Source organism: Mandrillus leucophaeus, unplaced genomic scaffold (genome assembly GCF_000951045.1).
Source record: "Mandrillus leucophaeus isolate KB7577 unplaced genomic scaffold, Mleu.le_1.0 Scaffold1088, whole genome shotgun sequence".
NCBI lineage: Eukaryota > Metazoa > Chordata > Mammalia > Primates > Cercopithecidae > Mandrillus > Mandrillus leucophaeus.
The window spans coordinates 323,895-330,457 of NW_012099076.1; positions in this window are offsets into that span (position 1 = coordinate 323,895).

Below are 6,563 nucleotides of genomic sequence, written 5' to 3' on the forward strand. Positions count from 1 at the left end.
GGGAAAACACAAACTTACTATCATCAGAAATAAAAAAGCAGATCTCACTGCAATTTCTACAACATTTAGAAATATTATGAGGGAATATTATGAACAAAGTTATTTGATAATAACTTTGATAACTGGGAGAAATTTGATAACTGGGAGAAAATGGAGAAATTGTTTGACATACAGTTTAATAAAAATGACACAAAAATAAGTTAAAAATTTGAATAACCATATATCTAGTAAAACATTTGAACCTTTGTATTAAAGGACATTGAAGTTTATAAAAACAACCTCGCCACAAAGATGCTTTGAGTCTAGATGGCACTATCTAGAATAACGCTGGAAGGAATAACAGAAACTTTAATAAACTCTGATGGAAAGTAGAGGACAGTGCAGGACATGTTGCAGTGTATTCTGTGAGCCCACACAGCCCTGATACCAAACATGACAAAGGCATTATTCTCCGGGAACATAATCTCAAAAGCTTTGTAACAAAATACTGACAGATAAAAGGATAAAAAATATACCAGATAAAAAAATACACCACATTATCAAGTGGGATATATCCCAGGAACACAAGGTTGATTTAACATTTGAAAATCCATCAATAAAAATCGGTATGTTAACAGAATAAAGAAGAAAAAAGACATGATCATTTTAATATACATGGAAAACATTTGATTACATTAAACATGCATTCATGTTAAATAAAACTTTCAGCAAGTGTAAACAGAGAATAAAAAGAAACATCCTTAATCTGTGAATGGGAATCTATGAAAAACCTACAGCTCATTTAATGGTGAAATGCTGAAGACTTTCCTCCTACAGGCGGAAACGAGACAAAGATATTCTTTCTGATTATGTCAAGTCAACATTGAACCAGAGCTTTTAGTCAGTGCAATCACACAAGGAAAAGAAATAAAAAGGTATATAGATTGGAAGAAAGAAACAAAACTGTCTTTGCTCACATACGTCACAATTGTTTATGCAGAAAATTCTCAGGAATATACAAAATAACTATGAGAGTTAGTGAATTTAGCAAGGCCATAAGATACAAAAAAATATAAAAATTGATTGTACTTCCATATGATAGCATCAATCATGTGGAAAATGAGATTAAATGTTATTTATAATAGAGTGAAAAAACAAAGTATTTAATAGGAGCATATTTTATAAAAATGAGCAAAACATATACAGTGAAATTAAAGGAGACTTAAGCAAATGGAGATAACACTATTTTCATTAATTTAGACACTCAATTTTGTTAAGAATTCAAATATCCACAAATAGATTTTTAGATTCAATGCAATCCCAATCAAAATCTCAACAGTATAATTTGAAAAAAATTACAAGTTAAATCTAAAATGTATATGGAAAGCAAAGGACTCAGAATAACCCAAATACTTGTGATAAGGAAGAACAAAGCAGCAGGACACATTCTACCTAATTTCAAGACTTACTATAGAGCTCTAGCAATGAAGACAGTGTGATATTAGTACACACATAGACCATTCCATCAGTGAAACAAGGAGAAGGATGGAATAGACACCCACATGGGAGGTAAATTGAATTCTGGCAAAAGTTCTAGAGAAGTTAAATGGAGAAAGGAATATTTTCTTTTATATGATGCTGGGATAATTGAAAAAAAAATGTGGAGATAAAACAACCCGTATCCTTACTTCTCACTACACATGTAAACTATGGTTCATAGATCAATACAGAATATAAGCTATCACTATAAAGCTTCTAAAAACATAGGAGAATGTTCTGGCAACCGTGGAGTAGGCAAAAGTTCTTACAGTGAACAAAATAAGGCATTTACCTAAGGAGCAAATTGGAACATTAAGCTGTATTGAAGTTAAAAATTATTCTGTTTAAAACAGATCATTAAGACAACACGAAAGCAAAACAGGCTTAGAGAAAATATTCATAATACACATATCAGGCAAAACATTTCTGTAAAGAACATATAAAGAGCTCCAACAAATAAAAATAAATAAATACAAATGATTCAATGACTTATACATATATTCCACTAAATATATTCATGTTCAATAAAAACATCAAAATATCAAAAAGATATGAGGATAATGTAATTAATGTCAGATGATACCACTTTGCACAGTGTATACCATTTGCTAAGATTAAAAATTCAACCACACTGATTGTTGAGGTGATTGCGAAGCGCCTTGAACTCTAACAGGTGCTCAGGAAGGGCCATAGACCAAGCACTTTGGAAACTGGAAGTTTCTCATTAAGGTAAAAATACACCTGCTCTATGACTCTTACACTGCACTGGTATTTACCCAAGAAGTATAAAAATAACCATCCACAAAAATACTTGTATAAGAATGTTTGTAGTAGCTTTACTCATAATTGCCAAAGCCTTAACCAGTCCAAGTACCCATCAACAGGAAAACAGATTTTAAAGAGATGATACAATCATACAGCAAAATGCTACTGAGCAATTAAAAGGAATTGGACACAACAACACAATCTGAAAAACATGCTGAGTAAAAAACCCAGGCGTAAGTGTAAGTATTGCATGATTCCCTTGATAGGAAGTTTAAGAACAGACACTGTCTTAACAGGAACCAGAATCTTGGTGCCTGCAGGAGTTGCTGGCTGTTTCCTGATGCAGTTGGAGCAGAATGGGATGTTCTGGGACAACAGAGATGTTTACCCATCTTGACTCGTGTGGTCTTCTGAAGAATGGCCTTCAAAGTTACCCAGATCCTAATCCCTGGAACCTGAGAATGTTGCATGGATGAGGGAATTTGCAAATGTGATTGCGTTAAGGAGCTTGAAATTTGTAGATCATGCTGGGTTACCCCAGTGAGCCCTAAATGTAATCACGTGTGTCTTTATCAAAGGGGAGCAGAGGGAGATTTGCAGACAGATGAGGAAGAAGATGAGAAAACAATGGACACAAGAAAGAAAAGGTGATGCAATTCAGGGACCCAAGCCAATAAATGAGGGTGACCTCCAGATGCTGGAGAAGGGAAGGAAGCAGATGGGCTCTAGAGCCTCCCCAAGAAGCAGGACCCTGCCATCACCTTGATTTTGTCCCAGTGAAACCCATTTGTCATTTAGCTGCCAGAACTGTGTGGGCATAAATGTGTGTTGGTTTAAGCTATCAAATTTGCAGCAATTTGTTAAAGCTGCCATGGGAGACTAATACAACTGGTGTGGTAGTTCCATCAATGCACACATTCACCAAACCTTAACATGTAACCTTTGGATACTGGCATGATAGGTCCATGAATGCATATGTTCACCCACACACTAACTTGTACCCTTCAAATACTGGTATGATAGTTCTATGAATGCATTCTTTCAACACACACTAACGTGTACCCTTCAGATACGGGCATGGTAGTGCCTTGAATACATGTGTTCACCAAACCCCAACATGTACCCTTCAGATACTGGCATGATAGTTCCATGAATGCATGTTTTCACCAAAGACCAATGTGTACCCTTCAGATACTGGCATGATAGTTCGATGAATGCATATGTTCACCAAACTAAAATATGTACCTGATATGGTTTGGCTGTGTCCCCACTCAAATCTCATCTTGAATTGTAAATCCCATAATCCTCACATGTTGTGGGAGGGTCCTGGTGGGAGGTAATTGAATCATAGGGGTGGATTTTTCCTGTGCTGCTTTCATGATAGTGAGTAAATCTCACCAGATCTGATGGTTTTATAAAGGGCAGTTCCCCTGAACGTGCTTTCTTGCCTGCTGCCATGTAAGACATTTTTTGCTCTTCCTTCACCTTCTGCCATGATTGTGAGGTGTAGCCAGCCATGCTGAACTGTAAGTCAATTAAATCTCTTTCCTTTATAAGTTACCCAGTCTTGGGTATGTCTTCACAGCAGTATGAAAATGGACTAATACAGCAAATTTATAGTGGGAGTGCGGTGCTGCTGTAAAGATACCCAAAAATGTGGAAGTGACTTTGGAACTGGGTAACAGGCAGAGGTTGGAACAGTTTGGAAGGCTCAGAAGAAGACAGGAAAATGTGGGTAAGTTTGGAACTTCCTAGAGAGTTGGAGAGCTCAGAAGACATGAAGATGTGGAAAAGTTTGGAACGTCCTAGAGACTTATTAAATGGCTTTGACAAAAATGCTGATAGTCATATGGACAATAAAGTCCAGGCTGAGGTGGTCTCAGATGGAGGTGAACAATTGTTGAGAACTGGAGTAAAGGTCACTCTTGCTATGCTTTAGTGAAGAGACTGGCAGCATTTTGCCCCTGCCTTAGAGATCTGTGGAAATCTGAACTTGAGAGAGATGATTTAGGGTATCTGGTGGAAGAAATTTCTAAGCAGCAAAGAGTTCAAGAGGAAGCACAGTATAAAAATTTGAAAAATTTGCAGCCTGATGATGCAGTAGAAAAGAAAACCACATTATCTGGGGAGAAATTCAAGCTGGCAGCAAAAATCTACATAAGTAATGAGGAGCCAAATGTTAATCATCAAGACAATGGGGAAAACATCTCTTGGCATGTCAGACACCTTCACAGCAGCTCCTTTCATGACAGGCCTGGAGGCCTAGGGGGAGAAATGGTTTCCCTGGCTGGGCCCAGGGCCCCCCTTTTGTGTGCAGCCTTGGGACTTGGTGCCCTGCATTCCAGCTGCTCCAGCCATGGCTAAAAGGGGCCAATGTATAGCTTGAGCCATGGTTTCAGAGGGTGAAAGCCCCAAGCCATGGGAGATTCCACGTGATCCCAGCCCTTCAGATGTGCAGAAGACAGGAATTGAGGTTTGGGAACCTTGGCCTAGATTTCAGGGGATGTATGAAAATGCCTGGATGTCCAAGCAGAGGTGTGCTGCAGGGGCAGAGCCCTCATGGAGAACCTCTGCTAAGTCAGTGCAGAAGAGAAATGTGGGATTTGAACCCCCACACAGAGCCCCTACTGGGGCACTGTCTAGTGAAGCTGGGGTCTAAGCAGACCCCAGAATGGCAGATCCACTGACTGCTTGCACCATGCACCTGGAAAAGCTGCAGACACTCAGCACTAGCCTGTGAAAGCAGTCAGGATGGTGGGCTGTACCCTGCAAAGCCACAGGGGCAGAGCTGCCCAAGGCTGTGGGAACCCACCTCTTTCATTAGCATGACCTGGATGTGAGACAAGGAGTCAAGAGAGATCATTTTGGAACTTTAAGATATAATGACTGCCCTATTAGATCTCAGACTTGCATGGGGTCTGTGACCTCTTTGTTTTGGCCAATTTCTCCCATTTTGGATGGGTATATTTACCCAATTCCTCTACTCCCATTGTATCTAGAAAGTAACTAACTTGCTTTTGATTTTATAGGCTCATAGGTGGAAGGGACTTCCCTTGTCTCAGAGGAGACTTTGGACTATGGACTTTTAAGTTAATGCTGAAATGAGTTAAGACTTTGAGCGACTGTTGAGAAGGCATGATTGGTTTTGAAGTGTGAGGACATGAGATTTGGGAGGGGCCAGGGGCAGAATGATATGGTTTGGCTGTGTCCCCACCCAAATCTCATCTTGAATTGTAGTTTCTGTACCCAATGAGAGGTAATCGAATCATGGAAGTGGATTTTCCCATGCTGTTCTCTTGATAGTAAATAAGCCTCATGAGATCTGATGGTTTTATAAAGGGCAGTTCCCCTGCACATGCTCTCTTGCTTGCTACCATGTAAGATGTGCCTTTGCTCCTCCTTCACTTCTGCCATGATTGTGAGGTATCCCCAGCCATGTGGAATGGTGAGTCCATTAAACCTCTTTCCTTTATATGTTACCCAGTCTCAGGTATTTCTTCATAGCAGCATGAAAATGAACTAATACAGTACCCTCCAGATACTAGCAACATAGTTCCATGAATGCATGTGTTGTTACCAAACTCAAATACGTACCCTTCAGATACGGGCATGGTAGTTCCATGAATGCATTTGTTCACCAAAGACCAACATGTACCCTTCAGATACAGGCATTTGACTACATGAGCAGTTTACTTCAATGAAAAAGAAAAACCCTGAAAAACAACAATAAATAAAAACAAAAAATAAGTAAAAATATCTAAAAAATAAGTAAAACCACAAAAATAAGTAACAGCATCTAATCTGTACTTAGATACAGAAATCACACAAAACACACACACACACACACACAATAGGAGTCCACAATGTTTGATGCACTCTTTTGAAGGGAATTAAGACATGTTTCTTTTGTGTTTGGTTCTTATGCTTTAAAGTGAAATACACCTTCAGCTAGACCTGTCAAATCTCGCTTTCTTCCAATCATCACATCTTTATTTAATATTCATTCTCATTTTCTGACTCCCCCGCACTGCTGGGTTCCATCCCAGTTTGCATTAACTGGTCAGCTCCCCACCATAGGAGTAGGGGGAACAGTGCTCTGCACCTCCCTCTCCCCTGTACTCCCTCCCCTCCACCCACTTTCCAAACTCCCACAATGACATCCAAATCCACAGCTTCTGTCTTCAGCTGATGCTCTGCAAAGAAGCAGCAGAACCACTGCATCCAAGATGAGTGAAGGTGAAGTTAGAAGGAATGAGATTCCTTGAGAGGAGACCCAGGCA